This window comes from Eurosta solidaginis, chromosome 1 (assembly GCF_040869045.1).
Source record: "Eurosta solidaginis isolate ZX-2024a chromosome 1, ASM4086904v1, whole genome shotgun sequence".
Classification (NCBI taxonomy): Eukaryota; Metazoa; Arthropoda; class Insecta; order Diptera; family Tephritidae; genus Eurosta; species Eurosta solidaginis.
Window position 1 is genome coordinate 375,044,002 of NC_090319.1, and position 25,665 is coordinate 375,069,666.

At 36.9% G+C, this 25,665-nt stretch overlaps 1 protein-coding gene across 4 annotated transcripts in view; it reads right to left on the minus strand.

Moving 5' to 3' along the window:
- The window catches only part of l(3)L1231 (lethal (3) L1231), a 78,035-nt gene that overhangs the window by 25,445 nt on the left and 26,925 nt on the right, over positions 1-25,665 (minus strand). For 2 of the 4 annotated variants that reach the window (XM_067763097.1, XM_067763096.1), the window contains exon 2: positions 9,978-10,137. The exons of the other annotated variants lie outside the window; for them this stretch is intronic. The gene's annotated coding sequence lies outside the window, so the exon portion shown is untranslated. The remainder of the gene's footprint in view (positions 1-9,977; positions 10,138-25,665) is intronic. 4 annotated transcript variants of the gene reach the window in all.

A 25,665-nucleotide genomic window follows, 5' to 3' on the forward strand; every position in this document is an offset into this window, starting at 1 on the left:
ATTCAACAGTTTAGCGATTCGAACGTTAGCAGAAGATTTGGAATAAGCGGAATTTCCCTAAATTCGTTACAATTGGTGTCAGAAGAGGAATTGTTGAATAAATTCCGAAGACTTCGAATACAACTTGGACATGGCAAAGTGGAGTGAATTGAAGATCCAGCAACTGAAGAAGGAGTTGGAGAGCCGTGGATTGAATACAACCGGTAATAAGCTCGAACTTCAGGCACGACTACGAGAGGCAATGGAATTAGAAGGAATTAACGTGGAAGAGTATGTCTTTCATCTTGTTGGCGAGGAGACAACAAAAATTGAAGAGAAAAACGAAACATCGCAGACAGTTACGAGCACAGACTTGACCATGATTTTGGCTGCAATATCTGCTCAAACATCGACAGTGTCATCTCAACTGGGAGAACAAAAGACAAATATAACATCTCAACTGGAAGAACCGAAGACATATATGGCATCTCAACTGGAAGAATAGAAGACATATATGACATCCCAGTTGGCTGAGCAGTTGAAAGCACAGGAGGCCCACATTTCCTCGCAGCTGGAGGCACAGGAGTTAAGGGTATCATCGAAGCTGGAGGCCCAGGATACAAAAATTTTACAGTTTGAGGAAAAAATCGAGGGCGAGGTGGATGCTTTGTGAGGACGTATCGAGCAGTTACAACTAAATCGCCCAACAGTTTCAGCGAGTAATCCAAAGGTAAAAGCACCATCCTTTGACGGTTCTGTTCCTTTCCAGGTCTTTAAGCTACAGTTTGAGAAGACCGCAACAGTGAACAACTGGAATGCTGAAGATAAAGTTGCTGCATTGTTCGTGGCTTTAAAAGGACCTACAGCGGAAATCTTACAGACTATTTCAGAGTACGAACGGAACAGTTATGAAGCATTGATGGCCGCTGTCGAGAGACGTTATGGAAGCGAGCATAGGAAACAGATATACCAAATTGAAATGCAAAACCGTTACCAAAAGGCAAATGAGACTTTGCAGGAATTTGCGTCGGATGTTGAAAGATTGGCTCATCTCGCATATGCAGACGCACCAGTGGAATACACCGAGAGGGTAAAAATCCAGAGCTTTAATAATGAAATACGAGACGTTGAAACGAAGCGAGCGACATACGCAAATCAAAGCCAACATTTGCTGAAACAGTATCCCATGCTCTGACTCAGGAAACAGCGTCACTTTTGAGTAAGCCCGCATACAAAGCTCATCGCGTGGAAGTGGAAAGGCCAGACTGGGTAGACACAATTTTGGAAGCATTGAAGGGTACGCAGCAGAAGAATAATGATGCAGTCAAATGCTTTAAGTGTGGAAAGCCAGAGCACATTGCGCGTTATTGCAACACCAACCCTAACAGTTCCAACAATGTGGGTGGTCGTAAACGCAAAGCTGGAGGAGATAAGTAAGAGCAAGTCAGATGTAAAGATCGAAAACTTGCCCCAGCTATTGATTGTCCTGTGACATCTATCTCGCAAATTGGAAGAAAATCGAGCAGTCTTACCGTCAAAGGAAATGTGGATGGCAAAGAACGTGTAATGACTGTAGGTACGGGCGCATCTCATTCCTTGATCCGATCTGATTTGGTCAACAGGAGAGTAAAGCCATTACCTGGAGCAAGGTTGCGTATGGTCACTGGCGAGTATAACCAAGTCCAGCGAGAAGTGATATGTGAAGTCTTAATTGGTAAGGTCACGGTTCTACACAAATTCGTTGTGGCAGAGATCGTTGATGAAGTCATATTGGGAGTGGGCTTCTTAGTTGGCCATGACATCAGGATCGATATGCAGAGAAGGATTATGCGTTATAAGAACCAGGATGTGGATTTAACTTCAGTTTTGAGAACGGGTTCAGCAGTAAGCGAGTGCTGGTGGAGGCGATTGGACAAAGACCACCAAGAGTTGAGCGCACTCAACCTAAGGTTCAATGTGCTAAGTGTTCGGTACTTTTTCATCTTCCCTGTGTGGGTGTTTTGGAGACTGACTTAGACTTTTTAAGAGAGTCTAATAGTGCTTTTTACTGTAAAGCTTGTGCGTGTGAGCGTCGTGGGTCGATTCGATCGCCGCCCGCCTCTCTTAAATCATCATCTAACAAAGCGTCATCGTGTATTGTAAATGACCTGCCCTTGCTGCCTGCTGGTTCACTCAATGAATATAAATAAATGCTTCCACGTAACCTACTCAAAATCTCGTTCAAATCTCAACAGTTCGTTTAGTATCGCTAACAGTACGTTGCAGACTGTTGAAAAAATCAAAGATCTTGGGGTTGTATTTGATACAAAATTTATGTTCGTGAACCATATTGATTGCATCGTTGGCAAGGCCTATGCTATGCTAGGCTTCATTCGGCGTAATAGTTCGGAGTTTTCTGACCCGTATACTTTAAAAGTACTCTACTCCTCATTCGTGCGTTCTCATCTTGAGTATGCTACCATCATTTGGAGACCTTTCCAACAATTCTCAATCAACAGGCTTGAGCGAGTTCAAAAAGTTTTTCTTAAGTATGCTTTACGGTCATTAAGGTTTACATACACTCTTCCTCCATATACTGCTCGTTTACTTCTTTTGAATCTTAAATCCCTGGAAGCCAGGAGATCTATTCTCTCCTTGACTTTCTTGTTTGGCATTATCCACGGAGATGTAGACTGCGCTGACCTTCTTGTGGAAATTAATTTTAATGTTCCAAGGAGGGATCTTCGTAATGTTTGCCCGTTTTATGGTATCAATATTAGAACCAATTATGGAAGGAATGCGCCAATGGCACGTGCCCTGAACGAATTCAATAAGATTTCATCTTCTATTGAGCTTGATTTTTCTATGTGTAGGGACGCTTTTATAAATATTTTAAAGTCAGCTATTTAATTGTTTTTAAATTGTTTGTTATAAGAACTTATTATTTATTGTAAACTATATATTTACATGTATATTTTGTTATCTTTGTGTTAATATTTTTTGTATCTACCATTATTGGCAGTCTGTAAGACCTGTATCTTCATAGACTGAATAAATAAATAAATAAATAAATAAATCAAAGGCAGTAGATCGGGCAAAGGTTGATGGATCGAATGGGCCAAATAAATCGAAATCAAAAGTACCTGCGAGAGAAACACTGGCATTGATAAAACCAAATGGACGCACAAAAACGAAGGAAAGAATTTGCCAGAAAGAATGCGAGGGTAGTTTCAACCAGGGCACACTAGTGTTGTGAAACGTGGAAACGATACTGATTATGCGAAGCCAATCCGTCAAGCGCAAGCTCTACGAAGTAGTTCATTGGCCAAACAACAGAGTGTAAGGGAACGAATCAGGATAATGAGTACTAGGATGAAACACAGGTACGACAAGAACAATAATTCCGGGAGGGAGATTTGGTACTGCTATACAACCCTCACCGGCGGAAAGGTGTTCCATCCAAATTTTGGTGCAGTTGGGGAGGCCCGTACAAAGTTGTGAAGAAGATCACTGATACTATCTACCGCATACAAACCATTGGGAAACCATAAATAGAAGGGTGGTTCATTTGGAGATGCTAGCAGCAGTTAGATCGGGATATTTGTCTGATCGGAACGATCAGACTTAGGTGGAGGGCAGTGTGACGAATATTAGCAACGCTAGGGGATACTATCATCTCTAAGCCGATACTAAGCAGCCATTTGTACGTACATAAGCAAATCAATCATTATGTCTACACATATGTACATACAAGCAGCGGAGAGATACGCACAAACAAATGCATATATCTGAGATACTCACAAAAGTATGCAATCATCATTATTCATATATACACGCGCATATGGTTATGCGAGAGGCTATATACTACAGATACACACGCGACGCGTATAGCTGGTAAACAAGTAGAAAATTCCAGCAGAAGAAACGCCTAGAAGTATGCAAACGAGACAGCAGAGAGTATAAAAGGAACGAAAGCTGAGTAGGCAGTAATCAGTTTGATTTAAGCACGCTATTGGTTGTGAAGGCAAGTGTTATTGTACTTTGAAAGTAGTCTAATAAAGGCCATTTTTGCACTATTGAATATTGGAGTTATTTATTCAACAGTTTAGCGATTCGAACGTTAGCAGAAGATTTGGAATAAGCTAAATTCGTTACAATATTCATTTACAAATTTATTTTCAATCGTAGATGCAGTAATGTCTCTTATCGCGTATGTCTTTGGCCAACGTGTAAACTTATCAATAATTGTTAAAATGTAACGACATCCTTTTGAAATTGGCAGAGGTCCTACAATATCTAAAATAATGTTTTCAAATCTTGTTTTTGGAATTGGAATTTTATTAACTGGAGATTTCGTGTGGCGATAGATTTTTGATTTTTGACAACTTATACATTCTTTTGACCAAATGTTGATTTCTTTTTTCATATTTGGCCAAAAGTATTTCTTTATCAAATGGTGTGTGGCTCTAGTTCCAGGATGTGATATCCCATGTAACATATCAAATATAATTTTGCGTAAATTAATTGGATTTTCTTCTGACACTTCACACCATATATAAAAGTTTAGAAGAAGAATTTTGATTAATTTAAGATTTTGAAATGTTTGCTGCGATATAATTGAATTAAGTTCACTGCCTTGTTGTTCTGCACTTTGCAAAATTTTGAAATTTAGTTCTGTATTTTTAATTGCATCTACTTCGAACGCACGAGATAATGTATCAGCTACAACATTTTCTTGTCCCTTAGGCCCGGTTTTTCAGTTGTTGGTTAAGCTAAGCTTAAACTAAGTTTGCTTAAACTCTAGTAAAATTTGAACTCCAGTCAAACTGCTGAGCAGTTTTTCAGTCACAGTTTAAGGCCGCCTGTGGAGTAGGCTTTTTTGTACGGCAACATTGGTTTTTATCTCGATAATTTTTAGATACGGCAACAGCCGGATTTTGTGTACCCAACAAACGTGAAAAAAAATTCTCCAGCGAAATATATATCTAGTTCCGGAAGTGATATCCAACATCATTATTCAATTATTCTTACACCAGATAGTTCTCGTATTGATGACCAACTTCATTCTGCAATCACTATTCAACCTTTGAAAAATTGTTTAAAATTTAAAGTTTTCGAGTTGATCTCCAACGTCATTAATATTTTCCAATTATTATCCTAATTTCGAGAGATTTTGAGAAATGTACAGTCCTCAAATGACCATGCAAAAATCGCGAGTACTCCATGCATGCATGTATGGAGTACTCACTATGGACCAAGCGAGTGCTTCAAAATTAACCACAATTCATACAAAAAATATGGTCCAATTAACATTGCGACGTCCTAGGACGGGAACATATACTCCAGCTCCGCATTACATCAGAGTAATCCATGGAGTACCCACAGTCCAATAAACATCATGTAGTGATTACAATCGAGCAATGATCGGCTTACAATATGTTCGTGTAGAAACATGAGTTGGTCCATTGCTGCATTACAGAGGAGTATAATTGTAAGTACTCCAGTATGACACAAGTGGACCACATGATCCAACGATTTTTGCAGGGGAATATTCAACACATTTCTCCAGTTGATATCCTACATTGCATATCGAGTTGAGTTGGAGTTGAAAAAAATCTCCAAAGGGGTACCACCAAAACCAACAGCTCTTTATTGTGAGAAATAAAAACCTGGTTGATAGCAGTACGCAGTGTAATTAATCAAAAATAAATTATATAGGTGGCCGCCGTGGTGTGATGGTAGCGTGCTCCGCCTACCACACCGAAGATCCTGGGTTCACACCCCGGGCAAAGCAACATCAAAATTTTAGAAACAAGGTTTTTCAATTAGTAGAAAATTTTTCTAACTGGGGTCCCCCCCTCGGCAGTGTTTGGCAAGCATTCCGAGTTTATTTGTGCCATGAAAAGCTCTCAGTGAAAACTCAGCTGCCTTGCAGATGCCGTTCGGAGTCGGCATAAAACAAGTAGGTCCCGTTCCGCCAATTTGTAGGAAAAATTAAAAGGAGCACGACGCAAATTGGAAGAGAAGCTCGGCTTAAAATCTCTTCGAAGGTTATCGCGTTACATTTATTTATGAGTCCAGTTAGGGAACCACAAGTTGTTAATTAAATTTATTCAACTTACGTAATAGCAATAGTTGCTTTAGAAAAAATTCCCTCTTTTGCTGAGTTCGCTATGGTTCTCGAGTTGAGCCACTGTTTCGAAACAACTCTTCAGATTTTAGAAGTCTGCCTAGTTATCAAAATGAACTCTAATGGGACTCAAGCCCAAATGCTTGCTGGGTATATTCTACGCCAATTCGAACGAACGCAAATAACTGATAGGTTAACTAGAGTTTAGCCCCGGTAGATCGGCCGCTTAAGCTCAGCTTAAACTTCAGTTAAAGTAGACTGAAAAACTGCAGAATAAGTTAAGCGTAGTTTAACTGACACACTGAGTTGTACTTGTACTGAAAAACCGGGCCTTAATGTATCTAATATCATTTGTGAATTTAGCAACGAATTCCATGTCTAGTTTGTCTTGGACTACGTTCTGTTTTTAACTTTAAAGCAAAAACCAATGGTTTGTGATCTGTGGAAACTGTAAGTTGTCGTCCTTCTGAAAGATAGCGTAAATGTTTTATATTCAAGTAAATAGCTAATAATTCCCTGTCAAATGCACCATATTTAATTTCGGATCTAGACAGTTTCTTAGAAAAGAGTGCAAGTGGTTCGGATTTATTATTAAAAATTTGATGTATGACACCACCAATTGCCGTATTAGGTGCATCTACGTTTAAAACTCTCTTTGTTAAAGTGATTTAACAATATCGTAGATGCAAATCTGTATTCAAAAACTCAAATTTTCGAACTCGTTTCGAGAACGAATTTGGATATTTTCATTAAGATATTTGAAATTACGAATATTTTCGAAATTGGCCAACTAGTTTTTGTTATAGAAACAATTAAAGTTTTCGAAATTTCCATTAAATTTTTACAAGGATTGAATCCACATAATTCAGACTACCTGGTCACTACACCCAGGCACCTCTGTACAGCGTCAGTACTTTCATTACAGGTATGAATGTATGTATGTATGTACGCACATACCCACTCAGCATTTAGATGATTAAGTTTTCAATTTCCCCACATATAAATACAATTTGATTACTCTTTCTGAATAAATAATGAGTTATCATACAATTGAACAAACAAAAGAAATAATCAAATATGAATACTTTTGATGATCAAAAACTGAAAATCATTTTTCGATCACTTTTTGGAATCATATTTGAATCAAATGTGTTTACCTTAGGTGATCAAAAATTTATAATAATTTTTAATTAAGCTTTCTGATTCTTTTCTGACTATATTTGTTGACTGAATTATGAGTTTTATACTTGTTAAAATTTTACTTTTCATTGAAAATCTTACTTTTTCACATACACACATTTTTTCAATCATGAAGTTCAGAAAAAATATGTATATATATAAAATTTTTATTATTAAGACATTCTTCAAAACAATGTAGTGCAAATGCTGCTCATGCCCGAAGATTTCCCCAACCATTTCTCCACCTTCGGCTTCCCAGAAAATACATAATAGTTGGACAATACAAAAGTTGGGAGCTATTTGACCAGGTAAGTGAAACTCTCTTGACATATGTACCTGGATATGTCTTCAAAATCCCGTACAGTATCGTATTTTAAGACATTGACGATCATAGCTGATGTTGGATGTTGTAGTCGCAGGTGTATATCGGTTAAGTTTGTTTGCGAGTGACTTGTGGTTCAAATAACTCACTTCCGCATGCTTTCTTCCTTTGATGAAATAAGATTATTATGTAGTATCCTATTTTGAATGAGATATGAAGAATAAATGCATCATAATCGCATTCAAAAATGATTCAAAAATCTCAACCAAAACGATTGAAATATGTTCACGAATATGATCAGAAAATGACTGTGAAAAGCAGTCAAATATTACTCTAAAACAATTAAAGCTCCATTTTACAATGATATCAAATATGAATAAAAAGCGTTTCGAAATATGAATCATAAATGATTATTTAAGAATAATCACATTTTGCTCCCGACGATACGTTAATTTTCGAACAGAAAATGCTTTTAAATTTGGACGTTTTTAATCATCTTGGGGTATGATATTTAAATATTTTTTCATCAAAATTTTCAAAAAATGCTGGCTTTTCAATCAACGAATAAATAAGCTTCCCAATTAACATCAATAAGTATAAAGAAAATGACCATAAGTAGTCATCAGCCACACCGGCTTTATAGCTGTTCTCGTTGGCTCTTTTCATGCGCTTGCAATTGTTTCCTAGATAAATATGGGAGTATTCTTTTAAGATTCATGGAGGTTTAGAAAAAATGTTTCTTAGTACATACATAGGTCAGCGTAAAAAGCCCAGAACCATGAGAAAGGAATAATTGTCTGTTCTTGTCTGTAACATACAGAATCTCATACGCCTCCGGCTTAATAACCCACTGGTCAGAAGATAATTCAGGGGGCCTACTCTGTATTGCGATGCGAAAGAAAAAATACGCGAAATCGCAAAATCGGTACTCTGTATCTTGACATTCGCATGTATATTTTGACTTTCGCATTCACATTTTGCCCATTCGCAATTTTTCTCCCTTTTCGCATTGCCGGCACTCTGTAAATCGAAAGCGAATATCAAACAGCATTCATTTTCGCATTTTTCTTGCTACAAGTAATAGGCATTCGCATTGTTCAAATATGTAAGTATTAATTGATGATTTTATAAATTGATATCTTTATATTCATTTAAAAATATATAGGACAACTCAAAAAATAAAACAAACACAAAAGCAACAATTTGTAATCCTAGTGGACTTAAAATACATAAATAAATAACAATTAAATCGAAACCACTTTTTTATAAAGCATTTCTTTTGGAAGTCATGTCATTTTTTATTTGTTCTCTGATACAACTAGCAATATTTCCCATTCTATGATTTTCCACGTTTTCTGTAACGTTCACTTCTTCCAGTTCAATTTCTGAACTGGGAGGATTTCTTCATTTAAATCAATCCTTTCTTCATTTAAATCGTTCCATAATGCTACAGAATCCTTTTTTTAATTTGTTCAACAAAAATTAATCGTTTGCCGAAATTGTAATCGCCTTGTTTCTTTTGTTCTCTTTCTTTGAGTTTGGTCAGTGATGCATACTCAAGCAAAAAATTTGCGAAAAATAAAAAAGCGACATTGTTAGCGATGCGATAGCGCTACAGAGTTCCAATTACCTTTCGCATCGCAATTTATTTTCGCATCGCACTGCCTTTCGCATCGCAATACAGAGTATGCCCCCTGATAACATGCACCCTTTAATTAATAAGGATGGTGTCGAATTCAATGCTTTACAACGACCCAGATACTCAGGCAAATTCATTATTTGAAACCGATATTTGCTGAGTTGACCGGAATCCGTCTATTCCGACAACATTTCTTCCTAGAAGTTGGAGCATTTCGATATTTTTTCCCCCTCCTACGCGTTTCGACTCATGAGGGAGCCTGATAATTTTATCTTAAAAACAATTCATCTAAAACAAACACAAATACAAAACAGTAAATTAAACTTTGTCTTCTCATTTCTCAGCTGGGAAGATTCATCACATAGTGTGTTTTATCCACAATGATTCATCAAAGCAAATAGTTAAATATAAATTTGGCCCAGAAAGAAAACAAAAATTGTTTTATTTGCAAGGTTGCCACGCTGTTCAAAACCTTGATGCCCCTTTCTTGGCAGTAAGGAAAAGATTAAAAGCAGCACGCAACAAATTGGAAGAGAAGCTCGGCCCCATCTCCTCAGAGTTACATTGATGTTTATTGCGATAAATTATTAATAGTACAGTAAGGTAGTTTATAAAAACTTTCGTTCGTTATAGAATCAAAAACGTAAACAAACGCAACATACATACATACATACGTACAGATTGGAAGTGTAATAAAATAATTAAAAAAAAATTGTAAGTTAAACAGTTTTATTGAAAACAATACTTACATGAAGTAAAAATAATACTAAAAGCTAGAAAATAATTAGGTAGGTCCTAGGTACTAGTCATCACACTCCTCATCATTAAATAAAACGGTTGGACTCGTCAAATTTCTATTGATAGTCATAAGTAAGACCGACTGAACCTTAATCAGCTTATGCTGCATCTCTGTTAAAAAAGAATTGAATTTACATACGTTTAGGTAAAGCTTATTGTACAAACATAGTTTAAAAATATAATTGGCTGATTGTAATCGAACTAGTGCCAAAAGCCTATAGGGCTATTATTTATCATTGCATTCAACGCTAAGGTCGACGTAGATCGGAGGATCACTTTAGGGCGCCGCAATTGCGGTAAGTCTTAAGGTTATAATTATGTTTTTAAAACAAGATCAATATACTACAAACTGTTGTATGATACCAGCGAAGCTCTCTCGAAGCATTTGGAATACTGTAGTTTCTTGTAAAAAGATTAAGCAATTTTATTTGGTATGTTGTCTTTTTTTAAGGAATCCTCTCGGCGGTATGTTCTTAGAAACAGTCCGGAATTGAAACTAAAAGCAATTTTTGAAAAATTCCCAAATCATCCCTAAACAGTCGCAAAATGATAACAAAAATAGTTCCAAAAAAAAAAAACAGTTCCGAAGTGATACCCAAAATAATAACAAAATAAAGTTGAAAAATATTCGAATTATTCGGATATAGTGCCGTTAGTCTTTAGAATGCCCCCTAGCCATCCGAAGAGGTTCTAAAATATCACGAAATTATTCTTGAAAAATGAAGAAAGAAATGAACCCTAAAACAATTCCGAAACGATTCTGAAACAGACACAAATTATACTCAAACAGTCCTAAAATGAATCCGGAAATAGTCCGAAGATCATCCTTGAAGCAGTACCGAAATCGCCCCGCAGTAGTAGTCGTGAAATAAACCTGCTTCGAAATGACCCGAATACAATTGCGAAACGGTCTAAATAGTCCCCGAAATGATTCCGAAAACAATGCCTAAACGGTTACAAAATTATACCGACAAAATTCCGCAAAGTGCGAACGAGACGCGAAACTACCCCAGCACATGATTCCAATTATTTCGTAAAATCTTTAACTCATAAGGTTACCACCGATTAATAATAGTTATTAATTTATTTTTTTTCGAAAACCGCCACGTCATAATCGCCAGGTCATTTCAAGAATTAAAACCAATGGTAACGAGTATTGAAATAATACCGAAAACTGAAATGAACGGAAGTGATAATTCAGGAATGATCTCGATATGGTAACGAAACGATCCCGTAACAACTCTGAAATTATTCTGAATAAATTGCATCCCAATCTGTTCAGCCGCTCTCACGTGAATTTCCAATTGCTATCAAACGTCTGCTGTTCCCTCACACCAACCACGTATCAGTCAAAATATAAGCAACAATAAGTAAACCCTCATCCCATCCCCCTCTATCTCTGGCACGCCTATCAGCTGTGCATATTGTAACGACACGCTACTTATACTGTAAGCTTACTAGGGCGGTAAAGAACCGTTTCAACAGAATAGATACTTAAACTTAAGACACAAAAAAATTTTATGAAGAAACTTATAGTCGTTGACATTGTGAATACCCTCCATGAGTTCTCCCCGGTATGAATTAAGGTAGGAGCGAAGGCACCTTCCTTACCTTCGCTGGACTATCGGAAACCCATGTGCCGAGAAATCTGACTTGCCTAGTCTGCAGTGCTGGGTATTGGTAGAGAAAGTCATGGCCACCTCACCAGCAAATTAATCCCCTTCAATATTAATCTGTCTTATGGACGCCATAGAGGCTAAGCACCTACTCCCAAAGTATTTCTGATTTTATCTAATCAATATAATTCCTTTATCCTGGCTCTCAAGGAAGATCTTTTTATTGTTCTCTGAGACTCTACCGCCCTAGAGCAGTCTATATGCTCTCTATGACATAAACTTCCGCCAGGAACACGGGCCAAAAAGCCAACCCCTGCACGAATATATGACGTTAACCAGCTAGTGAATAACGCTTTCAATCGATTGCTTTTCCGGTATGCATGTTTTTTGAAGACAGATTCGTAGGTGAATTCCATTTGAAAGGTTTCAATGATTTGTTAGCCCATATTATCTTATACTGCATTACGATGTTTGTGACGTCGGTTCCAAAAGGTCAAGCGCGGCTCTCTAGTAAAGTGGCGTTCGTCACATCTGAACCCTAATAATTCTTAAATTTTTGCTAACGATTTTAAACATGCCGAGGAGAGGTAGGTATAGGAAGAAAATAGAGCATTTTATTTCGGTAGGTGTTTTGAAAACGCTTTATATCACCAAGCTATCGAAAGACGGCCTATATCAAAGTTCAAAAAACGTAACATCTTAGAATTTTTCGAAAACGCCCAATTCAAAATATCTATTCAGATCAATTAAAACAAGTTCATAGATAAAGCGTCTTGCAATCAAAATTAGAGAGCGTTTTTAAAAACAATACTCTTAGACTTTTCAAACTTGCCGAGATTAGGCGGTCTTCCACTCAGCCGTCGATTTGTATTAGAATTCTTCTTCTTTTTTTAAGTAAATACATCGGAGCTGCGTACTGAATGAGAAAGTTATGCGGAAAATTTGATATTCCTACAGAACGATAGCATATTCAATATCCGGTATTTCTACTAAACATGGCCTGATTACTTAAATATTCGGAACCGCACATCACTAATCAATGTGCATATTAAGGATGTATGTATGCATGTGTGTATGTGAGTACCCAGCAAAAACTGGCATAAGCGGTTGTAAGCAATAAGGAATACTGGGTTCAATCCTGGTAGAAAAACCTTAGTAAAGTACATCGTGCACCTTATTATAAGGTCTTATTTCAGGCCTATTTACACTACAAATAAGCCTTATCCCTAAGGTAAATAAAAGTAAAAAGTATTTTTAATATTACTTGCCCCGTAACTTCAACGTAGAAACTGAAAATGAATTTTCGATGATAGATTAACAATTTATACTTAAATAATGTTTTTAAATAGATCATTATAAAGATCAATCAAGGAATTTAAAGTCAAATAGTGTCTTTTTACAAGTTCTATGCAAGCCTGATTTTATTTGTTTAATTTGACTTATAATTAGGTTAAAAAATGGCATAATATTCCTTAGACTGGGTTGGTCCCCATACAAATAAAAAAAGTGGCTAATGTCCGCCCCTAAATTTAAAGATTATGTTGAGAGGGTTTCGGAAAATTTTATTTTTATTTTTTTTTTATCCTTCGAAATACAGCCGATAAGGTTTTTTCGTTGTAACTTGGTTATTTGACGTCCGATTTTTAAAATTGATATGTTATTATTTTGGCCTTTAGAAGCTTTACATTTCCGTTTAATGTCCTTTCAAGCTATGAAGTCGTTTTCCCATGATTAGGTCAGCTAACAAAATTTTACCCCCCCTAAGGTATGATTTTTTCCTTACCAAACGAAAGTTTTTAAAAATTCAAGAAAATGTTGCTTTGAAACCATATTACTAAAATAATAAACAAAGAAGTTATAGCACTTTCAATATTTATTGCAACTCTTATTTTACCTGATTTTTATTATACTTAGACCTGAAACTCATGATTTTTTTGGAGGAAAAATTGCAGGGTTTGCATTGAAAAGTTAATAAAGATATGCCAAATATCATAAATAGGGGAAGTCAAAGTAAATGAGTCAAACCTGTTGTTTCGTATTTATAATAATAACGCTATGCGACAAAATCAACTTTTTTTCTGGGTATTGGACAAAACTCACTTTTTTGTATAGATTGAGGCTTAAATAAACAAAGTACTAGCTCCGTTTTTCGAAGTTAGCCTCCAAAAAATAGATATCGGCTTTCGAAGTTCGAAATTCTACATTTCGAAATTTTATTTTTTTGTTAACGCGTTCAGCAAATTGAAAAAGTAAAAATGTGGGCGTGGTCCGCTTTTTTCCCTTATTTGAAGGGCTGAATTCTTTTTTTGAGAAATTTAGTATAACAGCTGTTATACGAGGTGAAAAGTCAGACTCTGACTTCTGAATACAGGCAGACTCTGACTTCTGACTTTTCACCTTTACTTTTTCAATTTGCTGAACGCGTTAACAAAAAAAATAAATAAATAATAAAGCGTTATTATCAGGGCCCGGATTTTGTTGACCTAAAGAACAGCCAAAAATGACTCAAAAAAAGGACATATTGACTTAAAAAATTCTTCAAAATTACGTAAAAAAAAGAAAAAACAAGTAAGGACGGGACTGTCTTCGGCTGTGCCGAAGACTTCATACCTTTCATGAATGGGGCTGAACAATAATCTTATCCCGTTCGTGATCTCCAAATAATAGGATGTATAAGATAGGAAATATATAGTGAACAGATGTACATACCTAAAAGATTTTTAAGATAAATATAAATCGGACGTCAAATAACCAAGTTACAACGAAAAAGCCTTTTCGGCTGTATTTCGGAGGATCAAAAAAAAATTAAAAAAATTTTTTCCGAAACCCTCTCAACATATTCTTCAAATTTAAGGGCGGACATTAGCAACTTTTATTTCGACCCAGTCTACTATTCCTTATACTCCTTGGCTTATTGGTTGTTGTACTCGATTTATTATCTTATTACAACGCCTTATGTAAGCTTTACTCTTAGTGGATTATACGCCTTATATAAGAGGGTATAATATAGCAAGTAGTCCCGTATATTAAAGCCTTGTGTAAGCCTTTTTTTATTTATAGCCTTATCTAATATGGGTTATAAGCCTTATGTTGATGAAATAACTACAGAAAATAAGGACTATCAAAAGGAATACGCCATACAACTAATATTCCTCATAGAATGAAAGTCTGATACCATAAGCCTCATATAAGGGTAAAATTTTTTGCTGGGTATCCTAATAGGAGAATGCATGGCACAAAAAAATAAAAATAATTATATAAAAGTGACCGGCGATATGGTACGAGGAGGTGCGCGCAGAAAGTATTTGTGTAAAATGTAGCGAATACAAAAACAGAAAGAGGAAAACGCCGTGAATACAGAAAATAAAAATAAAAACAGATTAAATTAGATATTAGTAAAGCGAAAAAGTGTATACAAAAACATACGAGCAGAAAAAGAAACAACAAACACTGCAAATATAAATAAATAGGTTGGTAAAGTTGTACATATTTGCATTTGGGCGGCTTTAAAACGCAAACAATACATTTGCACATTCAATTTCAAATTGTACTCAGAGTTTGTAGGCGACAAAACTATTCCTTTTTGTTATTAGAAAAAGGAATTACTTATGTAACTACGCATGGCACTGTTTACATTGCCGTTAGTTACCATTCCAAAAGTTCCACACTTTATTTCTTCCACACAATGGCTTTCGAATTAAGGGCCAATTAAACTTCTTTAACCCTAACGACATAGTCGTAACCATATCCATATCCATAACCATCTCCAATGTGATCGATTAATGGTGCCTTAACCTAAAAATCGTTAAAATTTCATAAAAATTAAGAAAACGCAAAAAATTACAACCACATTCCACAAAAAATAAGTCTCTTAGTCATAACGTATCCAAAAACAATGAATAAAATCTACAAAAAGTTATTAAATTCACCAACTCAAATATTTTTAGGTTATGGATTTGGCGAGAAACCAAAAACCAATTCGTTGGCTATGGTACGGTTATGGCGATAGCGTTATGGTATGGCTCCATTAATCGATTACATTGACTTCCATAAGGTAGGTTCGATCAGCTGTTTTATCCGGCTAGGGTTATATGGCTGTAAGTGACCACTAATGGCCCTTTAGCCAGATGCCAATCCGGTGGACTATGGTGTTTAGCGAAAATAAGGTCTGAGTTTCAGGATTTTCTTTCCACATTAAGTCTTTATTCATGAAATGTCGTTCTAATCTTGCGACCCGTTTACCCTATTTACCTCACGATGGAAATTGGAAGAAAAGCTCGCCCTAGATCTCCTTGTATTTATTATTAATTTTTTACCAAGCGTGTAGTTGTACACAGTGTTTGCATTTGCTACTCCATTGCAGAAATACCAACGAAAACAAGTAAGGAAGGCTAAGTTCGGGTGTAACCGAGCATTACATACTCAGTTGAGAGCTGTGGAGACAAAGTAAGGGAAAATCACCATGTTGTAAAAAGAACCTAGGGTAACCCTGGAATGTGTTTGTATGACATGTGTATCAAATGGAAGGTATTAAAGAGTATTTTAAGAGGAAGTGGGCCATAGTTCTATAGATGGACGCCATTTAGGGATATCGCCATAAAGGTGGACCAGGCCTGACTCTAGAATTTGTTTGTACTATATGGGTACCAAATGAAAGGTGTTAATGAGTATTTTGAAAGGGAGTGGGCCTTAGTTCTATAGGTGGACGCCTTTTCGGAATGTCGTTATAAAAGTGGACCAGGGGTGACTCTAGAATGCGTTTGTACAATATGGGTATCAATTGAAAGGTGTTAATGAGTATTTTAAAAGGGCGTGGGCCTTAGTTCTATAGGTGGACGCCTTTTCGAGATATCGCCATAAAGGTAGACTAGGGGTGACTCTAGAATTTGTTTGTACGATATGGGTATCAAATGAAAGGTGTTAATGAGTATTTTAAAAGGGCGTGGGCCTTTGTTCTATAGGTCAGGCCTGACTCTAGAATTTGTTTGTACTATATGGGTATCAAATGAAAGGTGTTAATGAGTATTTTGAAAGGGAGTGGGCCTTAGTTCTATAGGTGGACGCCTTTTCGGAATATCGTTATAAAAGTGGACCAGGGGTGACTCTAGAATGCGTTTGTACGATATGGGTATCAAATGAAAGGTGTTAATGAGTATTTTAAAACGGAGTGGGCCTTAGTTCTATAGGTGGACGCCTTTTCGAGATATCGCCATAAACGTGGACCAGGGGTGACTCTAGAATTTGTTTGTACTATATGGGTATCAAATGAAAGGTGTTAATGAGTATTTTAAAAGGGCGTGGGCCTTAGTTCTATAGGTGGACGCCTTTTCGAGATATCGCCATAAAGGTGGACCAGGGGTGACTCTAGAATTTGTTTGTACGATATGGGTATCAAATGAAAGGTGTTAATGATTATTTTAAAAGGGCGTGGGCCTTAGTTCTATAGGTGGACGCCTTTTCGAAATATCGCCATAAAGGTGGACCAGGGGTGACTCTAGAATTTGTTTGTACGATATGGGTATCAAATGAAAGGTGTTAATGAGTACTTTAAAAGGGCGTGGGCCATAGTTCTATATGTGGACGCCTTTTCGAGATATCGCCATAAACGTGGACCAGGGGTGACTCTAGAATGTGTTTGTACGATATGGGTATCAAATGAAAGGTATTAATGAGGGTTTTAAAAAGAGTGGCCCTTAGTTGTATATGTGAAGGCGTTTTCGAGATATCGACCAAAATGTGGACCAGGGTGATCCAGACCATCATCTGTCGGGTACCGCTAATTTATTTATATATGTAATACCACGAACAGTATTCCTTCCAAGATTCCAAGGGCTTTTGATTTCGCCCTGCAAAACTTTTTCATTTTTTTCTACTTAATATGGTAGGTGTCACACCCATTTTACCAATTTTTTTCTAAAGTTATATTTTGCGTCAATAGACCAATACAATTACCATGTTTCATCCCTTTTTTCGTATTTGGTATATAATTATGGCATTTTTTTCATTTTTCGTAATTTTCGATATCGAAAAAGTGGGCGTGGTCATAGTCGGATTTCGGCCATTTTTTACACCAATACAAAGTGAGTTCAGATAAGTACGTGAACTGAGTTTAGTAAAGATATATCGATTTTTGCTCAAGTTATCGTGTTAATGGCCGAGCGGAAGGACAGACGGTCGACTGTGTATAAAAACTGGGCGTGGCTTCAACAGATTTCGCCATTTTTCACAGAAAACAGTTAGAATCTAAGCCTCTACCAAATTTCACAAGGATTGGTAAATTTTTGTTCGACTTATGGCATTAAAAGTATCCTAGACAAATTAAATGAAAAAGGGCGGAGCCACTCCCATTTTGAAATTTTCTTTTACTTTTGTATTTTGTTGCACCATATCATTACTGGAGTTGAATGTTGACATAATTTACTTATATACTGCAAAGATATTAACTTATCTTTTAAAATTTGAATTAAAAAAAAAAATTTTTTTAAATTGGGCGTGGTCGTTCTCCGATTTTGCTAATTTTTATTAAGCAGACATATAGTAATAAGAGTAACGTTCCTGCCAAATTTCATCATGATATCTTCAACGACTGCCAAATTACAGCTTGCAAAACTTCTAAATTACCCTCTTTTAAAAGTGGGCGGTGCCACGCTCATTGTCCAAAATTTTACTAGTTTTCTATTCTGCGTCATAAATTCAACTCACCTACCAAGTTTCATCGCTTAATCCATATTTGGTAATGAATTATCGCACTTTTTCGATTTTTCGAAATTTTCGATATCGAAAAAGTGGGCGTGGTTATTGTCCGATATCGTTCATTTTAAATAGCGATCTGAGATGAGTGCCCATCAAGATACCTCAAAATTTACTCAAGTTATCGTGTTAACGGACAGACGGACGGACGGACATGGCTCAATCGAATTTTTTTTCGATACTGATGATTTTGATATATGGAAGTCTGTATCTATCTCGATTCCTTTATACCTGTACAACCAACCGTTATCCAATCAAAGTTAATATACTCTGTGAGCTCTGCTCAACTGAGTATAAATATACTCCTCCGGCTCTGCACAGAGCATAGAGCAGAGCCGTAGCATGAAAAAGTGCTAGCATTTCTTATGCTCTGCTACGTCGTGTTTTAGAGCGGAGCAAATAGCAGAATAAAAACTCCGAATGAAATGATATTTTTAGTGGAGAGGAAGCAAAAAAAATATTTTTAAGCTATTTGCTCTATTAGGCGTTGTTATGCAGAACTTTGTGTTTTCTCTTGCTTTTGTTAATAGCTTAGCAAGCAATCCATCAGCGCTCGTGGCCTTGTTGTGATAAAAACTTCCGTTTGTAGCCGAATATTTTGGTAATATTTGCGGAAGTTATAGTTGGTGGCTAGCTGCTCAAGCCCCTCGCACTAACGTCATTGACAGTTTTCCCATTTTTCAAAATTTTCGATATCGTGGAAATGAAATTTGCAATACCGATCCCATACACTGCTGTTTTAAAACTCTTTGGATATATACATCCCGCTGAAACCTTTCTCTCTGAAATTTCAAGGGCTATCTTAGTGAGCGTGATCAATCCTAAGTAGAACTTGTTGGCAAGAGTGATTCTCTGTTAGATTTATAAAATAAAATTAAGTGGCGTGGCACGCCGATGTTGACGAAAGTTTCACAACAGGTTCACATGATCACTCGGATTTTACGGCATCCAGGCAATATGAATTTAATTTTGCCCAAAATACTTGTCTTTTCGGCAACTCAATTAATGATATTTCTTTTTCTGCAGAAAAGTGGGCGGTACTATAGCTCCTAAAAGGAAAAGGTTATTCGCTATATCTCCGTAACTGTTTGAAGAAAGTGTGAAATCAGCTTAATTCAATTACAAAAACGATGTTGTAAATTGAGGATTTTTTTTCATCGCATACCTCGTACCAGTTTTATTTTAAGCGACTGTATGCAAATACCTTATGAAAGTAAAAGAAGCATTCCACGGAAAATCGTAAATTTTCGCCGATTTTCGAATTGGTCCCCTTATTAATTTTTAATGCCAATATATTTTAAATATATTACACCCCAACATACTAACTAAGAAAAATCTTAAATTAATATCAGCTTTTCACTCCCACTCTCACTCTCTTTTGGTTACAACCGGCAAATCCGTTTATGGCTCAACTCAATTTCAAGAATATCAGATGTTAAATACCTATATGGTTACAGCCGATTTGTTACACCCTTGTCAGCCCGTTTGGTGAAAAAAAAATTTTTTTTTCTGAAACCGTTTAGTGTACTATATACAAACAAAAAAAAAAAACTATGAGTACACGTGTACTACCTATAACAGCTTTAAAGAAGATTTTTCTTTATTGTTTGGTTAGCAAAATACCGCTTTAAGATTTCACTATACAATGAACTAAAACAAAGCAACAACAAATTATTGGTGGCGAAACAACAAAATTGCAGAGCATAATGGCTATGGTGTTCTTCAACTCAGTTTCGCTCTTCTGGCTGACTGAACAACTTAAGTATTTCTTTAACTGATTGTGAGACTGTTTGACAGAAAAAGGTAAAACTTCTGAAACATTTCTTGCGCCTTTGGAACAGAGAGCCGTGACTTGAAAACTATTTGAGCTGTCATTATGAAAGCAAACAAATTTTGCAAATGCATTTTGTTTTTACTACGATTTTGATCTAGGAAGTGGTCTCAATGATCATTCCACTTTCATATACAACCCAATTTTAAACAAAAATTCCTTGCGAGTTTTCCCTTCTCCCATTCCTCGTATTCTAAATAAAAATTCCGTTTGAGTTTTTTCACTTCTCCCTTTCCTGCTATTCTGAACAATGTTCGAAAAAGCGGACACCGATTATGGGAGAAAAGTAGGTATTACGAATGTTAGTAAGAGGGAGATTTCTCTGCCATTTCTTAGGAGTTTTTCACTTGTTAAATTAAAGGGAATGCATCAAAATATGTAAAGTAAATTGGTTCTTTTAAGAAAGAACACGCATTTGTACAAATTTGTGCTAAAATATGTACATTTTACCACAATATTCTTTATATTAAGTCGAAGGGTATATCATAAGCAACAGAAGAGCTCTTAGTATATTTGATGCAGCCATCCAGAAATTGGGCAACGATTTTTGAAGAAGGCTTAAATAGTTTTTGGCATATGACGAAAGACAAATTCAACACGACTTGGCCGCCAGAAAATTGCTTTGCTGAATGGAAGCAGGCAACTCCAGCGGATTTGTGTTATCCCACCGTCTTCTTCTTCTAATGCTTCTGCTGTGTTGGTTTGCTGTGGCACCAATTCATTACTCATTTCAGTAAATATGATATGAAATTCAATACTGTGCATTGTTTATACTTTATTTCTTAATTTCTAACAAATTCGCAACAATAATTAAACTTTTCATTCAATTTTTTAAATGCGCAACGAAATTTCAATTGACAAAATAGCTGACTTCGGAAATTCGAAATTCCTATTTCACAATTATTGTTCGCCCTAGGAGAAAAGAATTTTATGAATTTTTCCGCGGGAAAAAAATACGTGAGAACAAAATTCCGAGGGAATATTTAGAATTGAATTGATAATATTTAGAATTGAACTGATCTCTACCTACCCATGACAATAGCCGTGTTTTTTTTCCCACGCGTATACGTTTACGTTTGCGCGTAAAAAACGCTTATCCTCAGTTAGATAATGCTTAGGAGACCCATCTAGCGGCAGTGGTTAAATAACTAGCTACAGCACAGGGTGTACCTAAAAGCGTAGACACAACCCTCTGATGGCAATAGTGTATAACATATAGCTGAATCAGTTGCGATGAATTGTGGACACGCACCATTTTAAGAGGTGATACATAGAATTAATGTAAAGGTAAAACATAAACACATATTTCAGTTACATCTGAGTATAATGTGTATTGAAATTCAGTAGTACTAATTTTATGCGCAGCAATTTCAGAGGTGTATTTAAAGTTTGACGCTTAAAAAAAATAAATAAATGTAAGGCGCGATAACCTCCGAAGAGATCTAAGGCCGAGCTTCTCTTCCAATTTGCGTCGTGCTCCTCTTGATTTTTCCCTACAAATTGGCCGGACGGGACCTACATGTTTTATGCCGACTCCGAACGGCATCTGCAAGGCAGATGAGTTTTCACTGAGAGCTTTTCATGGCAGAAATACAATCGGAGCGCTTGCCAGACACTGCCGAGGGGCGACCCCGCTTAGAAAAATTTTCTTCTAATTGAAAAATCTTATTTCTAAAATTTTGATGTTGCTTTGCCCGGGAGTTGAACCCAGGGCATACGGTGTGATAGGCGGAGCACGCTACCATCACACCACGGTGGCCGCCATATTGAAATTTAGTAGTACAAATTTTATGCGCAGCAATTTCAGAGGTGTATTTAAAGTTTGACGCTTAGTAGTCCATATAAAGTTTAAGCGTAAACGTCTATAGATCTAAGAAAAACACAGCTAATATCATTTTGCTTGATAATCTTTTATGTGGTATTGGCGCAGCTGCTTCTGTTTGGTACAACACTGTATGTTAGTAATGTTAATGGTCTTCGTTGGTTGTTACCTGTATACGGTTTTGACGGATTTCAGCAGCTGAAACGCAACACTCACACATACATACATATATACATATATAAATGTGGATACAACACAAATATTTTAAGAACCAGAAATTAAATTCCATTGCGGTCACATGTTTTATGTAGGTACATACAGTATTGGAAATAATTCTTAGGATTTTTTTTTTTACCAGAGCTTTTATTCTCATTCATAAGAACTACAAATGGTTTCTATAACTTTTTATACCCAGCGTGTACTTGTACACAAGGGTATTATATTTTTGATTGGATAACGGTAGTACGTAATAACTTAAAAGAATCGAGATAGATATAGACTTTCTCTTATAAAATGAAGTAACGAAGGTTAAGTTCGTGTGTAACCGAACATTACATACTCAGTTGAGAGCTCTGGTGCCAACATAAGGGAAAATAACCATGTAGGAAAATGAAGAGAGGGTAACCCTGGAATGTGTTTGTATGACATGTGTATCAAATGAAAGGTATTAAAGATTATTTTATGAGGGAGTGGGCCATAGTTCTATAGGTGGACGCCATTTAGGGATATCGCCATTAAGGTGGATGAGCGTTGACTCTAGAATTTGTTTGTACGATATGGGTATCAAATGAAAGGGGTTAATGAGCATTTTAAAAGGGAGTGGGCCTTAGTTCTATTGGTGGACGCCTTTTCGAGATATCGCCATAAAGGTGGACCAGGGGAGACTCTAGAATGCGTTTGTACATTATGGGTATGAAACGAAAGGTGTTAATGAGTATTTCAAAAGGGCGTGGGGCTTAGTTCTATAGGTGGACGCCTTTTCGAGATATCGCCATAAAGGTGGACCAGGGGTGACTCTAGAATGCGTTTGTACAATATGGGTATCAAATGAAAGGTGTTAATGAGCATTTTAAAAGGGAGTGGGACTTAGTTCTATAGGTGGACGCCTTTTCGAGATATCGCCATAAAAATGGACCAGGCGTGACTCTAGAATGTGGTACGATATGGGTATCAAATGAAAGGTGTTAATGAGTGTTTTAAAAAGGCGTGGGGCTTAGTTCTATAAGTGGACGCCTTTTCGAGATATCGCCATAAAGGTGGACCAGGGGTGACTCTAGAATGTGTTTGTACGATATGGGTATCACATTAAAGGTATTAATGAGGGTTTTAAAAGGGAGTGGTGGTAGTTGTATAGGTGGTCGCCATTTCGAGATATCGGCATAAAGGTGGACCAGGGGTGACTCTAGAATCTGTTTGTACGATATGGGTATCAAATGAAAGGTGTTAATGCGTATTTTAAAAGGGAGTGATCCTTAGTTCCATAGGTGTACGCCGTTTCGAGATATCGCCATAAAGGTGGACCAGGGGTGACCCTAGAATTCGTTTGGACGATATGGGTATCAAATGAATGGGGTTAATGAGCATTTTAAAAGGGAGTGGGCCTTAGTTCTATAGGTGGACGCCTTTTCGTGATATAGCCATATAGGTGGACCAGGGGTGACTCTAGAATGTATTTGTACAATATGGGTATCAAACGAAAGGTGTTAATGAGTATTTTAAAAGGGCGTGGGCTTTAGTTCTATAGGTGGACGCCTTTTCGAGATATCGCCATAAAGGTGGACCAGGGGTGACTCTAGAATGCGTTTGTACAATATGGGTATCAAACGAAAGGTGTTAATGAGTATTTCAAAAGGGAGTGGGGCTTAGTTCTATAGGTGGACGCCTTTTCGAGATATCGCCATAAAGGTGGACCAGGGGTGACTCTAGAATGCGTTTGTACAATATGGGTATCAAATGAAAGGTGTTAATGAGCATTTTAAAAGGGAGTGGGCCTTAGTTCTATAGGTGGACGCCTTTTCGAGATATCGCCATAAAGGTGGACCAGGGGTGGCTCTAGAATGCGTTTGTACAATATGGGTATGAAACGAAAGGTGTTAATGAGTATTTCAAAAGGGCGTGGGGCTTAGTTCTATAGGTGGACGTCTTTTTGAGATATCGCCATAAAAATGGACCAGGGGTGACTCTAGAATGTGTTTGTACGATATGGGTATCAAATGAAAGGTGTTAATGAGTATTTTAAAAAGGCGTGGGCTTAGTTCTATAGGTGAACGCCTTTTCGAGATATCGCCATAAAGGTGGACCAGGGGTGACTCTAGAATGTGTTTGTACGATATGGGTATCACATTAAAGGTATTAATGAGGGTTTTAAAAGGGAGTGGTGGTAGTTGTATAGGTGGTCGCCTTTTCGATATATCGGCATAAAGGTGAACCAGGGGTGACTCTAGAATCTGTTTGTACGATATGGGTATCAAATGAAAGGTGTTAATGCGTATTTTAAAAGGGAGTGATCCTTAGTTCCTTAGGTGGTCGCCGTTTCGAGATATCGCCATAAAGGTGGACCAGGGGTGACCCTAGAATTCGTTTTGACGATATGGGTATCAAATGAAAGGGGTTAATGAGCATTTTAAAAGGGAGTGGGCCTTAGTTCTATAGGTGGACGCCTTTTCGTAATATAGCCATATAGGTGGACCAGGGGTGACTTTAGAATGCGTTTGTACAATATGGGTATCAAACGAAAGGTGTTAATGAGTATTTTAAAAGGGCGTGGGCTTTAGTTCTATAGGTGGATGCCTTTTCGAGATATCGCCATAAAGGTGGACCAGGGGTGACTCTAGAATGCGTTTGTACAATATGGGTATCAAACAAAATGTGTTAATGAGTATTTTAAAAGGGAGTGGGCCTTAGTTCTATAGTTGGACGCCTTTTAGAGATATCGCCATAAAGGTGGACCAGGGGTGACTCTAGACTTTGTTTGTACGAAAAGGGTATCAAATGAAAGGTGTTAATGAGTCTTTTTAAAAGGGAGTGGGCCTTAGTTCTATATGTGGTCACCTTTTCGCGATATCGCCATAAAGGTGAACTAGGGGTGACTCTAGAATATGTTTGTACGATATGAGTATCAAATTAAAGGTATTAATGAGTATTTTAAAAGGGCGTGGGGCTTAGTTCTATAGGTGGACGCCTTTTCGAGATATCGCCATAAAGGTGGACCAGGGGTGACTCTAGAATGTGTTTGTACGATATGAGTATCAAATTAAAGGTATTAATGAGGCTTTTAAAAGGGAGTGGTGGTAGTTGTATATGTGAAGGCGTTTTCCAGATATCGACCAAAATGTGGACCAGGGTGACCCAGAACATCATCTGTTGGATACCTCTAATTTATTTATATATATAATACCACGAACAGTATTCCTGCCAAGATTTCAAGGGTTTTTTATTTCGCCCTGCAGAACTTTTTCATTTTATTCTACTTAATATGGTAGGTGTCACACCCATTTTACAAAGTTTTTTTCTAAAGTTATATTTTGCGTCAATAAACCAATCCAATTACCATGTTTCATCCCCTTTTTCGTATTTGGTATACAAAGTGAGTTCAGATAAGTACGTGAACTGAGTTTAGT